General features: G+C 37.1%; 1 long non-coding RNA gene across 1 annotated transcript; it reads right to left on the reverse strand.

Annotated features, from left to right (window-relative positions):
- LOC129927384 (uncharacterized) lies at positions 1-23864 on the reverse strand. The gene is made up of 3 exons (XR_008778999.1): positions 23745-23864; positions 2429-2523; positions 1-464 (listed from the first exon to the last, which is right to left on the reverse strand). It is a non-coding gene; the product is annotated as an uncharacterized LOC129927384 (long non-coding RNA).
- Positions 23865-24603: the final 739 nt, after the last annotated feature.

Below are 24603 nucleotides of genomic sequence, written 5' to 3' on the forward strand. Positions count from 1 at the left end.
TGATTGTGTCATCCTAAAGGTAGTAAAAAGAATGACGTCAAAGAAGAAATAAAATGACATTTTTAATTTTAACAAAATATAATCCACGATGACATTCGGTAAAAGGACTACGAAAAATACCTCAATGTCGGAATAAAAGATCAAAACCTCAGCATGTCTGTGTATAATTTTTTTTTCTGTCTTTTGTTTATAACAATAGGACTAAGTTTCATCACAGAAGTCCAATGATAGTTTTTGGTTTTGTTTTGTTTTGTTTTGTTTATATATGTATATACATTTATTTATTTATTTATTTATATTATATCTATATAGCACAATCTGACGCTACATAAACAATGATATTGTAGGAGATATGATAAATTCACAATGGTCCCGGTTTTGAGCTTCGAACCCTGCCTGCTGCCATCCATCGTCGTCCTGCGGGAGGTTCAGCCTGGGATGTTGACATCTTCAAAGCTGAACATCTGAAACGTGAAAACAGAAACGTATCCGTGTACATAAGTAGTGCAGAGAATTGTAACTCTTTCTCTCCTGATCAACGATACGATCGTTGATTTGACCACATTGAATTATCTGTTTTTAGTTTTATAAACACTAATTTAGGATCTATAAAATGAGCATGGATTCCCTATTCTATGACAAATAAAATATGTTTTGATTACAAAGTTATAGGAGTTTAATGATAAAAGGGAAGTGAATTACAAATTAGCAAATGAATAATTGGTGGGAAGCGTGGTCGAGAGGCCAAGTGCTTGGCTTGGCTTGGCTACCTAGAAGGGGGCTCGAGGTTCGGCAGAGCTGTGTTTACTGAGCGCCTAAAGGCAGCACGGAAAACCAACTCCTGGATACCCCCTCCACCCCCACTGGGCCACAAATGAGATTGGACCAAAAGCGCTCTGAGCATGCTATAAGCATGAAAGTAGCGCTATATAAACGCTATAATAATAATAATTGCGTCGGATTATGAAAAATAATTATGGAGAGATATAGTTAAACAGATATATACAAAGTTACAACGTTGTGGATAAAAAAGGAAGACCTCGTGCGACCCCAACTCCTTTGTTTTAGTTTTGGTTTGGTTGGAGTTTATGGTAAGCTCCTTGGTCATGGCGACATTCCGTTTAATTTCCATAGCTACAAAGAGAGATCGTATAACCACGGAGACGTTATAGCAGGATTTAATTTCCCCCCCCCCACACACACACAAAACCGCACCATAAACATGGAAATCCATAACAGGTTCACAGTGGCGAGTAGGAAAAAAAAAGGACGCTTCTGCAGAAAACAGAATGAGGAACAAAAAAAAAACATTTTAAAAATACTTTTAAAAAAAAGAAAAAAAAAAAGCTTTTATTAAGCGTAGGTTTATCAATTAGTTTGGATCAGTCATGTCATTAAATTTGTAATACATCTAGACTAACAATAAAAAAAATAAAAATTGAATGAAAAAAAAAAAAGGGGGGGGGACGATCTGAATTCGGACCCAAGCTTCTAATCCTTACACGGTAACCACTCAGCTAGCGTAAAGCTTATGAACAAGGACGATTGTATTGTTTCCATAGTCTCGACCTATTTTGCAGGTTTGTGTTCACTAAGACTCAGATGACGTCCTATTAAGGGGGGTAATTAAGCTTATACCTCCTCTTTAGTCAATTACAATTTCTTTCCCTTGTTTGAGATAAGAAATAAAAAAAATTTTATCAATAGTTATTTAACTAATTGGTTTTTTATTAATTGATTCTTGTGTTATCAGGTAAATGAAATAATTGTGCAAAATTTCAGCTTAATCCGATTTTGGGTGAGGGAGAAATAACGTGTATAAACGTTTTACCAGACAGACAGACAGACAGAGTGAGTTGATATAAGCTTTGTAAAAGAAGAAGAAAAGCGAAGCGATAGGAAGACAACATAAAGGAATAGACGGGCCTGTTATTAAAAGATATTAAGTCCGGCCAAAATACATCAAGTTCATGTTTAATGCCCCAGCGATCCAACTGACCTAAAAACAGAGCAAAAATTTCTCATCACTTTAATGTAATTTGTTCAAGGTTTGGACACATATTTGTAAATCTTCGATCCGTTTATTTAGTTATTGAATTATATCCTCTTCACAGTGGCGTAGCTAAGGTGGGTGGAAGAAAGGGAAACATTTAAAAATCCCTCCGGGCCCCCACTAGAGCGGGGCCCCAAATTAGTGGGGTTTTTTTTACAGAAAAATCTAATATTAAGCAAAATGCTTAAGCTCCCCCCCCCCCCGACCCCCGAACGATGGAAAATTCCTAGCTATGCCCCTGCCTCTTCAATTGTATTTAATTGGACTTATTCTAAATAGATCTTTTCAACTTTTCTAATCAAGGTATCAATTAAAGTAAGACTTTCCACATTTGTTTATATGCGATGATGCTGCACGTAGACATATTTACAAGACCTGTCGCCCATGAAGTAATTGCGAATGTCAGTTGTCCTTCTTCAAAGAAATCCTAGTTCATGATGCCTTGTCACAGCGACCCTGTCAAGTCCAGTCTACACAGGAATAGATAACATATATCAGTGCAATATTATTGATATTTATAATAGCTTATACAGACAGCACTACACTTATAGACCCACACTTACATATAATATATATATATAAAATATATCAGGTGACAGACGCCAGACTTATATAACCGGTAACTTTCAGGGGTTTAAATGTATATAATATTTATGAATAGACAGAGAATAGACAGAGGCCAGTCCAAAATATTGTCTAGACGCTGGATGTAAGCACATATGTCAAATGTTTGTAGGGTGAAAGCCTAAGCAATATAGCATTCATTATATGTAATATTATATGATGCATATCTAAACAAAATATGACACAGAAATGGAAAGTTCCTTTAAAGAAATGTAAAATATAATGTCTGGGGAAAAAAATTATAAATATCTATAGCATTACTTGTTTCATATTGATGACAATTAGCCATATTTTATTTACAGCATATATTAATTAATGTTGAATTTTTGCATGAAAAAATGAAATAAATCAAAGTTCACCCGTTAGTGTGGCAATCAGATGTTGATGGATTCTTCGAAGTTTTAATGATGATTAAATTATTTCATTAATCATTTTTTATTGATTTTTTTTTTTTTTTGTCTTTTTTGTTTCAAAAGCTCTTTAAAAAATGCTGTATCACTCCCTCCAACTTTGATTACTTGGGTACTCAACATACGTTATGTGACCAAGAGCCAATAGAGTTTTATAATGGACAACAGTATTGCAAGCAAAAAGCTATCTATTGTCAAACGTTTTAAATACCTTGGAGCTACTGTCTCGGACAAAACAAGGTTACAAAGACAGTTTGTGTTGAAACACAAACTCAAAATCGGCCCCCGATGTGGTCCACCCAGGCAGGTAAAAAGGCAGGTTTCAATAATTTCAGAAAGAATATTACAATGAAATTTTATCAAAGGCAAATGACAGAGAAGAATGGAGAAAGAATGTTGACAGATCTTGTGTGGTGCCCCAACGGTCCAGCAAAGAGAAGGTGAAAGTGAAGGTGAAGTTAGATGTGAACCTGGTATTTTTCTGTTGCGTTGTCTTTATATGAGAAAAGAGTCTTTGTAATCACAGCAAATTTCCGTAAGGATCAATAAAGCAGTCTTAGTCTTAGTCATATAATGATTTGATCTAAATCTCTTATTAATCTCTTATTAAAAGCCTCATTTAAAAATATAACATTTCGTAAAAAAAAAAGATAATTTAAAATCCTTAGTTTCGTAATGTACCTCTATATTGTGGCTACTGCCGTTTACGCGGAAATATGAAAAACTACTTATCAATTTTTGTTTGAAATTACGTTTTACTTGTATGCATACTAAATAGATTTTTTTTCTTTCAAAATAAAAATAAACTTATTTTTTTGTAAACATTCGCCTTTAGATTAACTCTTTTTTATCATTATTTTTTATATTTTGGTTGTTTAGTTGCCAACAGTGACGTTAAATTTAGCGTCTTTGACATTGATGAGATTATCGTGAAAATCTCCTATAGCCCTTGTCCAGTATAGATCTATTCTATATAGACATCTAGACATGTCTGTGAAGTGTACACACATTGGTTCAGTTTTCGTGACTGTACCTATGTTGTTATTGTTGGTGTTGTTGTTTGTAAATGTTTTTTATTTTATTTATGTTTTTGTGTGTTTGTCTGGTTTTTTGTTTTCTTTCAGCCAAATCTCAATTTCATTTTTTTTAAATAGCATGTTTTTTTGTGTTTTTTGTTTTGGTCAATTTAACCTTAGTTTTACTTTTCTTAATAATATAAGACATGATCTTTTTTATTGCTGTAAAATAATAGTATAAGCCAGCGGCGTATATATAGTTCGTTCATTGTGGTGCAATGATAACCACTTTTGTCATCCATGGCGCGAAGGGGTCCAATGAACCCGGGCCCACGACCATTAGGGACCCACGACCTGTGGTGTAGCGTCAGTGGTGCGAAGGGGTTTATTGCGCTTGGGCCCATGACTCAAGACTAGTAGGAGTTTGAGAGATTTGAGAGTTAACAATGTGAAAAAAAAAATTTGTTAAAACTGATTTTAAAATATAGAATCTAAAAATGTCCCTGAAAATGTCCTTAATGTCCTAAATATTAAATATTTTCTTCTAGAGTTTGGATAGTTTCACTGCAAGGATCAGGTTTATTGTAATGGTTACTAGCGTTTGTAGTGGCAATTGTCGCCAGATCTTAACATTCTTTTTTTTTTTTCAATGAATGTTCGTAAAATCCTTGATAGTAGACCTATTGCAGGAATCTGGAGAGAGAGAGAGAGAGAGAGAGAGCGACAGTGCGTGTGTGTGTGTGTGTGAAAGAGAGAGAGAGAGAGATTTCGTTTAAAAAAAAAAACAGAAAACAAGGAGGGGGCGACAATGACAATTACGTCTATAGGGATGGTGCTGATTATATATAAGTGATAATTGTAAATCTAAATTAAATGTCTTTTGGTAACTGTACCGATACATTCAAATTACTTGATTGTTTTGTCTCAAACAACATTGGTCTTAATGGGCGGGGGGAGGGGGGGAGGCACCAAGATATTCCTGAACCCGGGTATCTTGATACGCCACTGGAAGCCTACGTGTTTTAATAATGTTGATCAGTCTTCGTCTTCATTAATATTTCAGCTTGAACGGAGACTCTCATGTCTACTAGAGATCATGTTCTTTTCAATGGCTATGTGTCTATTAACACGAAATTAATACATACGAACTATGTTTTATGCTGCGAGAATGTTTTTTAAAAGAGTTTTTTTTTTTTAAATTAACCCAACGCTTGGAATAAATCTCAGGTGGCGCGGTGGCTGAGTGGTTAAGCGCTTGGATTTTGAACTAGGGATCCTGGGTTCAAATGTCGATGAAAACTTGGATTTTAAATTTTGACATTTAGTGGGTACCTGAATTTAGCTGGGGGGAAGTAAAGGCGGTTGGTCATTGTGCTGGTCACATGACAACCTGCTTGTTCACCGTTGGCCAAAGAAACAGATGACCTTAACATGTCTGTAAAGGAAAATGACTTTGTTGAATGATTGCAGTTGTTATGCTAATTAGTTAATATTTTATATTATGCATACGTATTAAAAACTAAAATGTTATTTAACCTTGATTTGGCCAATAATATAGAATAAATATCTTCTGTTTGGGACCCCTCATCTTAATAAAACATTTAGAAACTGGAACAGATACAAAAATGAACAGTGAGATTCATAACAAACGAATATTCACATTTGAGTAGCACCTTTAGTAAAATCACTAAATTTAGAAAGCCTTCAGGATAGAAGACTCAAAAGTAAAGGAGTAGTTATGCATAAAACATTGAACCATAATCTTCAAATACTAAAACAAAACCTATACAAGGTTACAAAGACAGCTTGAGTAGAAAACAAAAACACAAAATCGGCCTCCGAAGTGGTCCACTTAGGCAGATGAAAAGACAGGTTTCAATAAATTCAGAAAGAATATCAGAATGAAATTCTATCAAACTGTAATAATAAATGGCTCTAAATCAACACCGATAACAGTAAACGCAGGTGTACCTCAAGGAACAGTCTTGGGTCCACTACTATTTTTAATTTACATAAATGATTTACCAAATTGCATTGCTTCAGGAACAAAAGTCAGATTATTTGCAGACGATTGCATAATATATAGAACAATAAAAATGGGAATCAAATAGGAGCATGTCTTTCCACCCAGAAAAATGTCAGTTGTTAAGAGTAACAAAAAAACTAAAACAAATTAATTCCACTTATCTTATTCATGGCAAATCAGTAACACAGACTAAAAACGCAAAATAGCTAGGTGTTATAATAAATGAAAAACTGTCATGGAATCCACATATTGATGAAACTATTAAAAAAAATCGAACAAAGCATTAGGATTTATTAAAAGAAATTTCTATAAATCAAATAAGAACATAAAACTAAAATGTTAGGCCAATAATAGAATATGCATCCTCCGTTTGGGACCCCTCAACTCACGAAAACATTAAGAAACTGGAACAGACACAAAATAGAGCAGTGAGATTCATAACAAACGAATATTCACATTTGGCTAGAGTAACACCTTTAGTAAAATAACTAAATTTAGAACGCCTTCAGGACAGAAGACTCAAAAGTAAAGTAGCAATTATACATAAAACACCGAACCATAATCTTCAAATACAAAAACAAAATTTAATAAAATACTCTGAAAGACACAAAGATAAAGGCACATTCCTCGTCCCATATGCTAGGACCAATTTGTACAAATACTCCTTCTTCCCTACTGCTATTAGAGCATGGAATGGGTTGCCTGAGCTAGCCAGGAAAACCAGTGACTTGGCAGAATTTAAGTCATTGGTTAATATGCATGACTAAATGCATGACGCGGGAGTTATGTTTTGCCATTTATTTAGCCTAGTTGCCCCCTCAAGGAAAAAAAAAACTTTTCCGTAAAAAAAAAAAATTTCTTTAGTTATGTGTCATATTCAATAAGTGTCGCTCTGCAGTTCATGCGATAATATGAAAAACTACTTATTAATTATTGTTTTAAATTATGTTCCGCTTATATGCATATTAAATAGATTTTGTCTCTATACATTTTATAAATTTATAAAAGTTTATAAATTTAAAAGATAACCAGTGAGGAAGTGCTACGAAGAGCAGGATGCCAGGACATCCGCTCTGTTATCAGCAGCAGACGCCTTGGCTGGCTTGGCCACGTTCGTAGAATGCCAGTAGGTCGACTTCCACAAGACATTCTGTATGGCGATCTAATAGAAGGCAGGAGAGCCGTTGGTCGCCCACTTTTACGTTATACGGATGTATGCATACGCAACATGAAGCTGTTCAAAATCGACACTAGCAACTCGGAAAAAGTAGCACTGAATAGATCCACATGGAGAGAGAGCATAAAGGAAGGATCTCTGATTGCAGATTCCATACCCAACAGAAGCAGAAAGAAGGGTGAAAATGCAACGGCGCCTGGTGATCACATATGCCTAACCTGCGATCGCAGCTGTGTATGAAGAACTTTAAATGGTCTAGGTCTAAAATATCATGATATCGGATTTTCAAAATCTTTTCTAGTTTACGAGATCTAAACGGGACGGACGGACAAACGGACAGACAAACCACACAAAATTAATAGCGTCTTGCCTTTCTAGGGCCGCTATAAAATACTGTTATAACTCTGCCGTGCGCACCGCCATTAAGCTAGAAGGTGCGCACTGTGATAAACTAGACTGAGAAGGATGTCAACATTAGGAAGAGAAGAGGAGAACGATTTCCGCCTAAGTTGAGAGCCGAAGTGAAAAGACTGTGCCTAAGAAAGATAATGTTTTGTGAACTTGTGATGTTGAGTAAATAAACATATATGTGCCTCGTTGAGTTGCCTCCCTTAAGTTAGAACAATACTAAGAAAGACACAAAGATAACAGCCGCATTCCTTGTTCCATATGCTAGGACAAAATTGTACAAGTGCTCCTTCTTCCTTAGTGCTATTAGAGCATAGGATGGGTTGCTTGAGCCAGACAAGAAAACCAATGACTTGGCAAAGTTTAAAATTTTAAATTTAAGTCATTGATTAACATGCATGACTAGATTCACCTAGAGACACACGTAGGGCGTAATCATCATCTTTTTTTTTTTTTTGGAAGTAATGTCTGTATTTTATAAGAAAAGATAAGATATTATATTAGTTCTCTCTCTCTCTCTCACACACACTCTTGACTTTTGTCGTAAAGGCCCAGAGAGAGTCAGACAGATAAAGATCGAGAGAGAAAGAGAGGAGGAGACAAAGAGACACAGACTGAAGAGATAGAAACATTCACAGGAATAGAGATATAGCGATTTAGAAATCTAGAGAAAGAGATACATAATCAGACACAGAACTATGGGGATGAGATATTTTTTTCCTCTCGTTCAAAAACTTATTCTAAGTAAACTACAATTTCATTTCACATTTTTTTTTCTAAATTCATAAATATTTTAATTACAATTTATCCTGGATCTGGGCTTATTTGGTGTCACATTATTGTCTAGCAGACGATAAGTGACGCCATGTTGACTGCGTATTGGGTGACTTGGCCATTAATGTAGATATTAAAGTCAGAAGCGTGCAGGACGGAGTAATTAAACAAAACAGGCAATTTTTTGCTCTCTGACTATAACATTTCATTTGAAAATATCTGTTTATTACAATCAGTAACGAAAAGACGTTTCTATTTAGAAAGCCCTACATCTATTTCTTTTTCAGTAAGCCTACTTCTTTTTTTTTTTTTTTTGTTCTAGTAATTAACATCGATTTTTTTTTTCCGATCCATGTTTTTATTTGTTAAAATAACATTTTTAGCGGCTATATTAGTTTTGTGTGAAATGTCTGTCCGTCAGTCCAGTTTAGATCTCGTAAACTAGAAAAGGTATTAAAAATCCAATATCATAATATTTTAGTCCATTCAAAGTTTTATTTTCTAAAAGCAAAAAATCTAATTTTTTAAATCACTTATGTAAGCAGTTTTTTCACAAAAATACACCACTTTTACAACTATTCACTATTAATAGTAACAAACACGGGAGGTTCTTTAGTAGGGGATACATTGATCTACCATATTTTCAACACATTTTTGCAAATGGTTTTAGATTTTTTGTTTTTTTTTTTTACATTTGTATTGCTACATTATGTAAGTTCTTTTCTACTAACTACTACATTTACCAAAAAAAAATGTTTTTTTTTAAAGAGAAAAAAATCTGTTTAGTATGCATATAAGTTGGACATAAGTTAAAACAACAATTAATAAGTAGTTTTTCATATTATCGCGTGAAATTCAACGCAAGGACAAAAGACTGGTCACCCCCACCTCCGTTACGTTGATGTGATAAAACGAGATTTAAAATCAGTAAACATTTATACTGACCATTGGGAAGACATAGCCTTAGACACCGCACTAGTTGGAGAGAGACGGTGACCAAGAAAGCTATAGACAGCGAGAAAACATGGGCCTCGATTCTTGAAGAAAAGCGTGCCACACAAAAATGGCCAGCTCCTCTATGCGAAAGCCATCTTGACCGTTTGATCGTCTTAAGAGCTGAGCCGAAGGCTTTTCGAGCTCTAAGTTTGAAAAAAAAAAAACTCTTTGGATGCCAAACAGTAAAAAAAAAAAAAACTGTGGAAACACAGTTCAGTTTGAGATAGACCCGAGTCAATGCCTATGTAAAGCATTGTTGTTTCCAATGCCTTTGGCCCCCGACGCATGCTTGGCTGTACATGGCCGAAGGCCGAGGACACCGGGAGCCTCCGCCATTTTCCTTCGTTATACCAAGCTAACCGTGGGGGACTCGCCATTTATGTAACGTCCTTTGAGGAACAGTACATGGATGTGTGACAGGTTTATGGGGACTCTTTTGCAACTCCGCCCGTGCAATGGGTGGACTCTCGTCTACCCGTGGGCATCCCCACGGGAGTTATGTTTCGCCATTTATTTAGCCTAGTTGCCCCCTCAAGTAACCGTTTCCACCCGGGTGCCACGTTGAGGCAGAACAGCGTATCCGGGGCCACCTTGACCTGCTATATATGTGGACGCTAGTGTCTCTCCAAAATAGGGCTCCACAGCCATATGAAAGAGTGTTCGAGATGAACCATAGTCGTTCTACGACTGAAAGAGGTCAATATTATAAGTTAATATTATAGAATTTAATGTAAGCTCTATAAAAAAGTTTCTTTCAAGGGGGCAAATCTATAAATAACAAGCTGTATGTCTCTGGTGTACAAAATAATATGCGTGGTGAAAAGCTAGGTGGGTTTTTTAAAGTTAAATGATTTTCTAAGCTCTTTGATTTCAGCATTATATGAGACATTTGCATGTATTTACGTCCTTGACATTGTTTAGTTTATCTTGAAAATCTTCAATGCTAGATGGGTATCCTAGTTATGAATAATTTACATTATTTCTTATTTCTGACTCTCGGCCTTCACGTGTTTCTCAGATATTGAGTCCGGCGGAACTTTTATCACTGAAGTCAGAAATAGCAAAGGTGAGCATCAGACACCTAAACTGGTAGGCTCTCTTCTCTATGTACATATATTAGAAAACACACAACATTTTGCAATTAATTAATTAATTTTAATTAACAAAAAAGATTTGATTAATTAAAAATGAAAAAAAATAGCTGTACAAAAAAAAATAATAATAAAATAAGGCAAAGTAGTATGTATTTAACGAAACAAGCAATATAAAAAAAAATACTTTTTTAAAACCAAAGCTTATCTAATTAGAAATAACTCCTTATTGCTACCATTTATCTGAAAATTTCAGGGTTTAGCTCCCTTTCTGCTATATAAAACAAAATTAATTAATTACTACTAAATGACTAACTAATTGGTTAATTTTTGGATTGAAGATGATTACTTCCTACGTCGTGATTCTTGTATTGTTATCGACTATAAATAATTATGCAAAATTTCAACTTGATCGGAGAATGAGAAGTGTGAGAATGAACGAGTCCTCTATTAAAAAAAAAATAGAAACTACAATCCCCGAATTCCAAGAGCATAGCTAAGGAAGATTTTGACTTTAAAACCCCCTCCGAAATTTAGGATAAACATAAACAAAATAAGACAATCAATGCACCAGTCACCGGATTCTATGAACGTAGCCAAAGGGGTTTTGAGTTTAAACCCCTCTTCAGTGGGATTCGAAGCTAAAAAAAATACCTCTTCAATATAAAAAAAGCAAATTACACACTCAAAATTCTATGATCGTAGCCATAGGGGGTTTTGAGTTTAAACCCCCCTTCAGCGGGGTTTGAAGCTAAAAAAATACCTCTTCAATAAAAAAAAAGCAAAATACGCATTCAAAATTATATGAGCGTAGCCAATCCAAGGTAAAACCCCCCTCCTCCAGAGGGCTTTTTAAAAAAGTATAAAATCCCTCCTGGTGGTTTTGAGTTTAAATACCCCCATTCAGATAGTTTTGATGTTGAAAACCTCTCTCTTCAATGTTATTCAAAAACAAAACTATAGACACCAAATTCTATGATAGAGTTGGCTATAACAAGTGAGATTCGTAGCCGAGAACACAATGAATGGACAAGGAATGAAACTCCTCCCCAGTGCCTTGAATTTCACGTGACTTGGGCATTCGCAAGTAGAGCACAAACAGGAAGGGCGCATGGTGACAATTAGGCAGAAAGGATCAATCAATTTTGGCATGTTTTCGCACGAGACACTGTCCAATAGGATCCGAGAGAATCATGATCCCAGATGTCAACACTGCTACACCTCAGACGAGACTATAAAACACACCTTTAGCTAGTGCAGGGTGCCCAGAAATGATTCGAAGATACAACTAGTCTTGTAAACCCTAGGACTTGTGCAAGCGTCTACCTATAGAGGGGACTAATTCAGCTTATACCTCCACTTCGGTCAATTACAATTTCTTTCCCTTGTTTGGCACACCAAACAAAATAATTAATTAGTTAATTATTGTTGATTAATTGGTTGGTAATTTTTTTTTATTGATGCTTGTATTCTCAGGTGAAAAAAATAAGTGTGTGAAATTTCAGTTTGATCCGAGATCTGGTGTCGGAGAAATAACACGCACAAACTTTCTAACAGACAGACAACGAGAGCTGATATAAGCTTTGTTAAAAAAGCACAAAAAAAGTATACAATTTAAAAAAAAAGCGCTGGTTGTGTTTAGTCTGAGTTCAAATGAAATTCGAACCAAACATGTTACTTAGATATTTTGGTATGATTGTTATATCCCCTTGTTATAAATGCAAAGTGTTGCACGAGTTATGAACTGAAAGGTTAAGTCTTCGTTGAATGTGTGAGAGAGTGTGTCAAGTTAGTGAGGTCTTGCTCCCGGTCCAGGAAGGTTGGATAGTCGCTTCCTGCACTGGTGTTTTGTGTATAAAATATTTATTGAAGTTGATTCATTGTCTGTGCTCTATTTGATATTATTAAAGTATTATTCGTATTTTGATGGATATCTATAGTTGGAGTAGAGTGTATCTAGTGGTAACTGTTCTTATTTGAGTATCTAAGCAAGTATTAAGTAATTCTAATTGAGTATTGAAGAACCCCTCTAGCGAGCCAAGACAAACACAAAAACAAACATATAATTAGAACCCCTGACAACAGACAAAGAGAGCTGATATAAGCTTTGTAAAAAACGCACTAAAAAAAGTATACAATTTAAAAAAAAAAAAGCGCTGGTTGTGTTTAGTCTGATTCAAACCAAACATCTTTTCTTTTTGTTATCTATATTTAGTGTGTTTTTATATAAGCAGTTTTTTTTTTTGTTGTTGTTGTTTTTTTTAACTTTTTTATCATATTAGCCTTTTTAGTCTTCATCTTTGACAATCACCTGCGACCACTGATGTAGGTAAGCCTCTATATCTTTCTAGACGGAAATATCATTCGTTTTCTTTATAACCGATTAATATACATAGTACACACAGTCTTTTTATATAATGATGTTTGCATTAAGATTGAACTATTTTAGTGGACTCTAGCTATCTTTCAATTCTGCTAAAGCGATCGTGGTCCTTTCATTTGCTCTTAGAACGCTCAGTGCGCTAGGATTCAATCACTTTTGTGAACCAGTTGGGGGCAGGTGGAGGGGGGGGGGGGGGTCTGGAAGATGAGCAGCTTTTTCGTGCTGCTTTTTAAAAAGCAATGACCACCGCGGGGTCCGCCTACGAATAACACAAACTCAACACACTCCCCTCCTTTTTTTTAAATCTTTCACTTTTTTTTTTTTTACTTGTTTTGTCTCTGATTCTATTATGAAATTACGAAAACAGTTCAGAGAATATTTCTATTATTCCAAATAAGAAAGAGATTTGAAAAGATGTCGGCTGAGTAGCAAACATCGCTTGGCTATCAAACAAAGGGGGGAGGGACTCGAATTCAAATTTTGATATTGAGTTTTGAACTGGGATTTGACGATGTAAGTTAAAAAGTTTAGCATGGGCAGCACGGCAGCCTTCTCCCAGATGCTTCCTTGCCATAGGTGTCTATCAAAGAGATTGGACCAAATCGCAACGCTACGGCGTGAAAAACAAAAGCCAAAGAAAATATAGATATAAATATGATGAGATAACTTTCTTAGTTAGAGAGAGAATCTTTAGCACAAGACACCGATGTGCCCCTTTGAGCCAAATCTCTGTTGTTGTTTTTTTTTTTTTTTTTGTTTTTTTAAGTGCCCTGTGTGTTTGTTGTTTATCCGATTAACAATTAAGAAAGGGCATTCCTCCTGGAATTATTTTGGCACTAGATCGTGTCCAGTGTCCACCCATAAACGTGGACCAAGAAGGACATCCTGACCTAGTGCTCTAAATCATGAAATGAACTTTCTTAGAGACTCGCATTTACGACAGAGGTCATTAACTTTGTGGAGTTTCAGGATATTTTTTTTTTTAGTAATTTCTACTTTGTCGTTAAAGCCGTGACCTAAGTTTTGGGATTCAGACCTGACTCATCCTTTGACAAATTTGAGATTGCATCCACAACTCCATGTCAACACTATAACATCGGGGGACATTTTGCCTCTTTATATTATATAGTTCGTCTCAGTGGCGTGGGGGGAGAATATGAAAATCCCCTGGGCCCCAACTTGAGGGGGGCCCTCAAATGAGTGTTTTTACATTAATAATTAAGTATTACGTATTACGCATCGTTTGGGGGCCCCCAAAGAGGTCAAGCCCCCCCCCCGTGCCCTCAAACTATGGAAAATTCCTAGCTGCGCCCCTGGTTCGTCTATCGTGTTTGATGATGACCCCCTTTCGGGGGGGGGGGGATTTCCACTGTGTTTATGTGCCTCCTCGTGTGACTGGTGAGACCTTTGTGAGCCCGGAATGTTTTGCTGTACGCTGGGCAGGTTATTCCAGCTGGAATCTTTTTTTCTCTGTCGCTTTTCCCCTGACAGCACTTTTTTTTATCGTGCCCGCTGCATTTTTTTTTTGCACCACAACGCGACACCACGTGACCACGATGCTCTATCATGTGCTTATGAAGGCAGGGTCAAAGTGTATGGTTTTCAGAGAGGCTTTGAGGGCGCCCCTGAAACGTTTTGTTTGTCCATCTTGTGCTCGTTTTCTTTCCCATAGATGGCCATTAAGGAGTCTCTTAGGGATGCAGGATTCTTCTATTCTGCAGTCGTGGCCTGCCCATCGCATTTCAGAATGCGTCAGGATTGTCTGGAGTCTTTGCAGGCCTGCTCTTCGGAGGACTTCAGTGTCAGGTATTTTGCTTTGCCATTTAACATTTAGTTTTTTTTTTTTTTTTTTTTTTTTGGGGGGGGGGGGGGGCAGATTATGAGTGTATCTTATTACGGCTACTCTTCGAGTCCGAAGATTAATGAGGAATGCAGCATCTCCCGTTGCTACGCAGCCCCAGCTGTGAGTGTGTATCTTATTAACACAGCTTGACAATACAATTTAAACCTTAATTAAACCAATATTGTAATAACTATTGCCCAGAAAGCTTAAAGAAACCTAAACGTACCCACCAAAATCAGTAAGAGTGTCATTATTATTTTGATTTCATCATCCTTGTTGTTGTTATTGTTTTTGGAAAAAAAAGGGGGGGGTATACTTTGTAGGTTTGTGTCTGTGTGTGTCTTTGTGTGTCTGTGTGTGTTCGTGTTTGAGTGATTTCATCGAAAGTAGTTATAAGAAGAAAAAAAAAACAAATACAGCGTGTCACTCAAAGGTGAGAATTGAAAAGAGGGTCAAGGTATAAAAGTTGACGTTGCCTGTGATCAGTGGCGTAGCAACATCCCCGTGGGATCGATTTCTAGAATATGATGGTGCTCCCCACCCCACCCTGTACAAACTCGCAAAAAAAATTTAAAAAAATGTGCCAAGTTGTATGTACTGGTACATCCACAAGAAAACATTATAAAGTATCTAGATCTACCATCTTTAGCAAATAGAAGTGTGTCGTTTTGCTCAAATCATGTACGCTTTCTTAAAAGTAATAAACAACTATCTCTACAATGCCCCTGTCGGCCCTTATTAGTCTGGGCCCGGGCGCAACGAATTCATTCGAACCATGATTGCGACGCTCCTGTCTGTGATGTCTTATCTTAGAACAAGTGTCATATGACATGTGGCGGACGTGCTGTACGCTTAGATGATAGACAAAAAAACAAAATGACATCCAAAGAAATGTTACAACCGCCTACAATGGCTTCAGTGTGACAGCTATTAAGCACTATCAAGTGATGAGAGAGTAACACGTTGTAACTTGTAACACGTCAGCGAATAAGTAACGTTGAAGTGTTTCGTGTCTGGGAGCTGCTCAAGTGTATGTGAGTCGCCTCCCCCAGCATGTGCTGTTTTCTCTTCGCCGCACGGTTCAAGTGATGTCATCTGGAGGCCGCGGTGACGTCATATTCCCCTCGCAGGTCAGGATGACCAAGCAGGACGCACGGGCGTGGTGGCGGTGGTAACAGGGGCCATCACTCGTGAAAAAAAAAGAGACGTAATGAAAACATAGATATAAAAAGGGGGGGGGGGGGAGAGATAAGGTCGTGACAGGAAACGGTTGTGAGTGTAAGGTTGTACTCGAGCGAGTGTGGAATATGTGTTTCGTGGATGAAAGAAAGCGTTGTTGTGTGTGGAGTGTGTGAATGTGTAAGAGTGTGCGTCAGTGTGTGTGTGTGTGTGTGAGTCTGAAAGAGAGTGTGTGAATTGAGTGGGCGCGTGTGCGTGAGAGAATGCGTCAGTGTGTGTGTGTGTATATGTGTGAGAGAGATTATGTGAGTGGGAGTATGACAATGTGTGTGTAGATAAGTGTGTGGGTACGTCAACGTGTGTGAGATAGAATTTGGGGAGAGTGTGTGAGAAAGCAACTGTGTGTCTCTATCTGTGTGAAAGAATATGTGTAAGTGTGTGTGTGTGTGTGCGTGAGTCTGTACATGTGCCGTGTGTTTGCATTCGGTACACCAACTTTTTTTTTCAACCAGAGGTAGCAGGAGAATGGCTAAACAAGCAAAATATTTTTTTTTTAAATCATTTTTAAAAAAAACAAAGCTTATCAAATGGGAATAATCGAAAACAACTGCCATATATCTCAGTACTGCAGTTATAAGCTCCCTTATTCTACATAAAACAAAAATAATAACCACTACATGATTAAATAATTGGTTTAATGTTTTTTTTTTATTGATTCATCTATTGTCCTAGACTATGACTAGTTGTGCACAATTTCAACCTGATCCAAGAATTGCGAAGTGGATGAAAAAACGTGTACAAAACGTAAAAAGGGAAATAACTCCAAATATACAGCCACATCTCTCCAAACTACCATTTGGTTCTGTATGGGGTGGGGGGAAATCCAAGCAAATGTAATTTTTACACCCCTTTTACTCGCATCCCAAGACTCTCAGTTTAGAGGCGAGGCCGAGGACGGAGCCCACCAGGAAGGCTTCTTTATATTCCTTCTCTGTACCACATCAGCCGTGCGGGTGCCCGCCATAAAACGACCCATTGTGTAACGGTGTGTGGATGGTGGCATGGTTATGGGGCTTTCTTCCATCCCCGCCAGTGAAATGGACTTGGTCCTTATGCACCCCAACAGGTTCATGTTTCGCTTCCCTATTGGCTTAATCTTCTCCATTATCAACCCTTTCCACCCGTGCGCCACGTTGAGGCTGTTACACAAGAGACCAGTGATGCCCAACCTAATTCAACCTGTGGTAGTGCGGGCCATTATAATTTATGACACTCGTGTCGTGGGCCACATGACCGAAAATGTACAAAACGAAATGAGATTGGCCTAAAACAAGTTTATTAGAAACTTGTAGATCTAGTACTTACATTAATTAATGGGATATCGGTATATCTTTTTTTTTTATGCGTCGGAAACTGGCTTCATTTCTCTACTTAAAATGTGAGCATCATTGTAGATAGTTTTACCAATGACTCATTCCTCTGTCTCTTGTTGGTAAATATTCCCATCGATCCTTCAGGCGTAGTTTTATGATCTTTAATTCGCAGCTCAAACTAGGAATGTTTTATAATCCGTTTCTATGTTGTGCTTTATAGCAGACACACTTTAGAAAACAAATAGGTTGGTTTATTATCATGTCCTACAAAAAAAAGTAAAGATCCATTCACTTTTTCTGGTAGATTCTAAATTCAGAGTTCCTTTTTAGTTTCTTCGGCTATCCCATTTCATAAACCTACAAATGTTATATGTCATGGTATCAATGCATCAGAGATAAAGTCAGGGCCATAGACATAAATAAATATAGACTGGCCAATAAAAGAGTTTTATGAAACGAAAATTTGTGACTTGCAATTTTGTATACTTTATTATAAAGCATTTATGAGCAGTATAAAAGTGCTTTTTTAACTTTGATACACACCTCTATATATTGTATATAAGGAGGCAGTGTAGATTTGTTTAATCTCTAAGAATGAAGATCATGCAACTTTTCAGAATTCGGAAATCCGACAACAATAGATATACATGTTTTCAAGCTACGTGAAGTTATTTACTTTTTCCAATCTATATTTATTTATATCTATGGTCAGGGGCCTAACGTAGGTAAAGATACAGTTTTCAAACTTTTTATAGATTTTTTAGATTTTATACACTTTGTAGCGACATTTCGGAGGGCCGTATGAAACCACGTCAAGGGCAGGATAAGGCTTGCGGGCCGTATTTTAGGCCTCTTTGCTATAGACAATAATGGAACCCATTCACCCAAAAGAACGGTCACGTGATGTTCATGGATGAAACACCGAAAAAACTACCACGTGACATCCTCGTTTTGGCTCAAACGAAGTCGTAAAGGTGTACAGAAAATATGGCGGAGCACATGTCTCAAAGGTGGTTTGTTTACGGTTGGTGAAAGAGGTCCATTAAGACGACTGTTATATAGTGTTATGTTGATTATGACTTATTGATTATTGTTGTTGGTAAATATCGTTGTCAGTGTTATCTGCATTACAGTAATACCTTGGAACATTTAATCGTGACTTGAAATAGCCTTCAATCATGTTATTTATTCGACTCTGGCTTACACCCACCACTTTGATTTGTAAGTGTAGGTCTAATGTTTATAATACCGCTATTTTGTAAGATTTAATTTGCGAAGTATTTGAATTACCGGATGGTGTACATGGGTGCATGGCATCCTATTTGTGTTTGTGAGTGTACTTTTCTAAAAAGTGTTATTTAAAAGGTGTCTAGAAGCATGAATATTACGCTTATTTGTGTCAATAAATATTTTATATAATGTCACTATATCGCTCTAACGTCCAATAGCACTGCTAGCAGTTTAGAATTTCTCACACAATCTCCTTTCACCCCCGGGACACATTCAATTCAGGATCGGATATCGAGACTCTCAGACATGCGCCATTGAGGATCTCCGATGAAGCCAGCCAGCGCGTCTAGAAGCTCCCATATTTTCTCTTTATCAAAAGGTCGAACCGACCTCTTCTCTTACTCTTCCTATAAGATATAGATTACACACACACACACAAACATTAAGAGGGCTTAAATATGAAGGAAACTGAAAAGCGTCTAGTTACAAAAGCCCTTTTAAAGAAACCATTTCAAAATGTAACATTGTTTAAAAAGTTATTCTTTGAGACACATATTAAAACACATATTGCGAGTATTAGATTTTTCTGTATCGAAATATTTATTTCAAGGAAATTTTTTTTTTAAGTAGCCTCATGTCACGGTATTTAAACAAGCAACAAGAAGAAAACATGAAGGGAATTCTAGCTTTATCTACACACAGAGACATGTCGCACGTAGACGCTAGCATATCACAGAACACACAAGCATATCAGAGGTACACACTGACATAACACACGTACACGCTAAAATATAACACGTACACGCTAGCTTATCACAAGAAAACGCTAGCATATCACATGTACACGCTTGCTTATCTTATATAAAACAGACGTTACTTCAAAAAAGAAGATTACGTCCTACGCGTCATGCGTACCCACTAGCCTGTCAGAGGTAATCGCTAGCAAGCCAAATGTATACGCTAGCATATCACACCTACACGCTAGCGTATCACTGGAAAACGCTAGCATACCAGAGGTACACGCTAGCGTATCACAGGAAAGCGCTAGCATATCAAAGGTACACGCTAGCATATCAGAGGTACACGTTAGCATATCACAGGAAAACGCTAGCATATCAGAGGTACACGCTAGCATATCACATGTACACGATGGCATATCAGAGGTACACGCTAGCATATCACATGTACACGATGGCATATCACGAGCGACTTGACAATAACACCAGCGACACAGGTATCGAGAACAGAATTCGCAATTATCTGGTTTAAAATAGTAATTTACTTTTCCTTAATGCACGCGAGCCTAGGCACCTTCTTGCTCCGGTTCTGTAATAATATACCGTACTATGACAATCCTCTTTTTTTTTTTTCGATCGCATCACCAACTTCTGTCCTGTGTTTGTATAAAGGGTTGGGTGTGTATAAGGTGTTTCAAATGTGTGAAATAGCCTGATCATGCAGAATCCCTGGGAGGGAGGGGGGTAAAAACAGGAAGTGGATCGCGGTGCCAGCGCCACCTTTTCAAACGTTGTCACGTGATATGGCATTACAACATTTCTGATTGGAGGTTCCGAGTGAACCAAATCGACCAATTTAGTAACAAAATGTGTTGACATCCCATTGCAACTAAAAAAAAAAAATAAAAATTGTACAACCCAGTAAGTCAAACACAGAGCTATAAAAGTAGACACTTAGCGTTACTGGAATAGAAATGCTTAGAACAGCATTAATCTGTATTGCGTAGTCTCATTCGAATATATCTATATCAGTCTATCTATCTATATCTATATCTATCTATCTATATCTATATCTATCTATCGATAGATCGATAGATAGATAGATAGATAGATAGATAGATAGATAGATATGTCTATAGTGAAACTGTAGGATATGTCATGTGGCCAGCACAACGACCAACCGCCTTTACTTTCTCCAACTAAATTCAGGTACCCATTAGAGTTAGGTAAACTCAGAGGCGTCCTAAAATTCCCAAAATTTAAAATCCCAATCATCACCAAGATTCGAACCCAGCACCCCAGGTTGGGAAGCCAAGCGCTTAACCACTCAGTCACCCCGCCCCCAAAAGTTTATATAAGAAATATACCGTACAGAGAATCGAGCTCTGTAACATTTGGTTGGAAAGCCTATGTTCTTCCCATGTGCCACACAACAGTTCATAGCTGGAAATACATTAATGTCAGCTCATTTATATCAGTTCATTAATGTCACAACAGAATGCGACAACACAAGTACCGGAAGCTCAAAATTGGAACCAGTGAAATCTGCCCATGTGGAGTATCACCAGAGAATGCCGACCACGTCCTCCAAAACTGCTCTCCTTACCAAGAGGCCCGTATGAGACACTGGCCCCAAAACACCCCAATAGAAAGAAAACTATATGGAGAGCTCCCTGATTTGGAAACCACTGCGCAGTTCATCTCATGTATTGGTCTAGTCATCTGAACACTCCAACATAACAATGAGACCGAAGAAGAAGAAGAAGAAGTTCATTACTGTCAGTTCATTACTGTTAGTTCATTTATGTTAGTTCATTTATGTCAGTTCATTAATGTCAGCTTATTACGGAAGGTAAGACAAGGTTAGAGAAAACCCGAGTTTAGGTAACACCCTCTACATTTTGTGGTTTTAGTGGGTACTAGAGGGAGTACTATAGAAAAGGGAGAGAATGCAAAACATTATGGCACTCTATCCGTGTACCCAGACGGTGATTTTTTTTATATCACTTTGTTTTCTGTACGATAATAGTTAATAGTGATTTGAAAGCACGCTGGAATTTCATTATTACGATCAATGCATGGCTTTTATATCAAATGTTATACAATTGTATGAAATGTACCTATAGTTAAATTAATGTTTCATTAAATAATACATTAAGTGCTAGGTCAAATGTGATATCAAATTCGATAAATAAACAATCAATAATATACAATGTTAGATTAAAGTCCAAATATTTATCTTTCAATGTATTAACTGTTACATCAAGGTTATATAAATTTTATATTACAAGCTATATTAAGTGTTATTTTAAACAATGCATTTAATCGTATGCTATGCGTCTTGAAAGAACTTCCGAACAAATATCCATCATTTAATTTTTAAAATCTATTTTAAAATATGTTAGTTATTGCTACAATTGGAGATTTGTTTTTAGCAAATAGGGGCACATCTATAAGCAGCAAGTTTTTTTTTGGGCTTTTTAGTGTAGCTGCAGTGCGATATACTGAAGTATGGATAAACATTTTTAAAACCATGTCAAAATTTGTGCACTTTTAAAGCTCTGTAGAATCAGTGGCGTAGCTAGGGTGGGGGGAGGAGGGGAATTTAACGGGGGTCAATAATAATTTGAGGGGGGTCCCCCAAATGAGTGTTCGAATTTTTTTAACATTAAATATTAAATAGTACGCAAAATGCACCCCCCCCCCCCAAAGAGGTCAAGCTCCGAGACCCCAAAATGATAGCAATTTCCTAGATACGCCACTGTGTAGAAACAAGAAACACATTTAAAATTTTAAATTAAAAAAAAAAAGACAATACTTCTTTGATACAACTTAAAGAGCCTTTTTTGTGTCACTTAATAACTAATGAATGTTAGATTTTTAAAAAAGGGGGGGGACATTTTCTTTACCCCGTACCATCTCCCCACCCCCACCCGAGAAAGAATCCTGGTTAAGCGAATGTATAGATCTACTACACTTTATAATAGTCCAATGATATAGGGCTTTAGATCTAGACTAACAAATGTATTTCTTTTTTTACTTTGTAGATTTATTACCGTCAAACTAGAGTTTTCCACATTTGGCCGTCAAACTAGAGTTTTCCACATGTGGCCAACAAGCTAGTAACTCTTTTCTCAGTGACATACAGCAACTGTTACATTTCTAGAAACATCGTTACAGACGTTGTTTTTTTTTTTTTTATTTTTTTTTATTAGATCTTTGTCCAGGTTCCACCTACCCAGGTTCCATGAAGTTCTGACTTAAATAGAGCTATTTCAAAAAATCAAAATGTAGACGAAGAACAGAGTACTGTGGATAACCTTTAGTATGAAAATCTCCGATAACATATATCATTGTCATCATCATCATCTGTCCATTGTCTTCATCGTAAGGGGTGCTGTGAAAGTTGGCGCAACCAAATCCATCCCCTTTTCCCGGTCAGCAGGACATCAAGACTTACTATCAAAGTCATCCTTTCTAGGTACAGCAAAGACTTAAGAGTCGTCAAAAAAAAAAAAACAAAAAACAAAGATATAAAAAAAGGCATTAAAAAAAAAAGCTAAAAAAAAGTATTTTAAAAAAAAAGGTATTTAAAAAAAGTTATTTTAAAAAGCCCCAAAAAGCTTTAAAAAATGCTTTAAAAATAAAAAAAAAGCTTTATTTTAAGTGACTTACAACATTCAGGACATTTTGGCAGACCTGATGATATTAGCAAAATATTGGTTCAACAAGGTGGTAATTGTCTTCTTTGAATTAATCTTCGCACTCGGAGTCAAGCGTTCTTATTATAAGCATAAGTGTGTGTGTGTGTGTGCATAGAAATGTTCTTTGTATACGTGATATGTTCTAGGTCGGGGGTTCTCAACGTGTGGGTCGCGACCCCCTTGGGGGTCTATTGACGATTTGCCAGGGGTCGCCTAAGACCATCGAAAATATGGATTGTTATTGTCTACTCTTCTTTTGCTGTGTGTGTGGGGAAGGGGGGGGGGTCGCGGCCGAGTGAGGGATTCTAAAAAGGGGTCGCCGAGCTTAAAAGGTTGAGAACCGCTGTTCTAGGCCTATGTGTGTCTATATTTGTTTACAAATTTCAGTATTGCTTGGTCTATTTATTAATCCTAAAAATTATTACTACATCAGTCACTTATTTTTTATTTTTATGATTGAAGATTATTATATCCTAGACCAAACCTTCCACATGACGGCGGGAAGTGGTGGTGGCCCGCAGAGTTTGAACCCACAACCATCGAGACTACAGCCCAGAGCCCTTACCCCATGACTAAGCAGCCCTCCGTGAATTACTGTTGATGCTTGCGAGATGGCGGACAGGAAACTTAAAGACTGGCTATGTTACCGCCCTCGTGTAGTTACACCCTTAATTATATCCTTCTAACAAGTGTCTACCCACATCTATACTGTATACTCACACATCACTTAATCTAGTTGTGAATGGTTAGATCCTTTCTCACGGTGTTAACTAACACGGCCTACACGGTCCTGTCCCCGGCTGGCAATAAGTAGACTTATTGAACTCTGAACCATTGTGGTGTAGCGAACCAGGCCTACTATACACGAGAGGGACACTTGAACTTAACACAACTCGTCTCGTAAGGCGTATATGTGGCACTACTTTCTCTTCGCGCGCATCATTTACTAACTAGCACATCGGTTGAAGAATGCTAATGATGTCATTAGCATTTATCGTTCGACGCAGATACCACAATAAACAAACTGTTACCTAGTTCCTATTCGCCTGCAGTGTTTTCTGCATAGGGGGGTCATAACCTTGGGACTACTTATTTTCTAAAAATAGATCGGCTATGACGTCACTAGGATTCCTGCATACAAAATCGTCGTCTCGGTTCATGAGAGTTTTTTCGGCTGAAGGGTCAGGGTCGCAGCCGACTGAGGTCGCATATGAATGACCTCATTGATTCTCGCTACTATTGATAGCGAGCATTGACGTCAGAGGATGCCCTTGTGTTCTAAAAATAAAAACTTATCAATGTCCTACTTTTGTGCACACTTTAAATAGTTGAAAGTTGAATGCTGCGCGCCTAAGTGACACATTTAAATTTTAAGGAAAACTGATACAAAAGACCATAGGAGCGCTTACTCATAATTTTATTTTTAACATGACCTATTTTAAGGAAATTGTAGATTTATTCTACTGATCTTGATAAACTAGACCTATTACAGACAATGCACTAAAGCAAAAGATTTTGTTCGACCGTTCAATAGTGAATACATTTATCCAGGGGCGGATTTAATGGGAGGCCCTGGGCA

Source organism: Biomphalaria glabrata, chromosome 7 (genome assembly GCF_947242115.1).
Source record: "Biomphalaria glabrata chromosome 7, xgBioGlab47.1, whole genome shotgun sequence".
Classification (NCBI taxonomy): domain Eukaryota; kingdom Metazoa; phylum Mollusca; class Gastropoda; family Planorbidae; genus Biomphalaria; species Biomphalaria glabrata.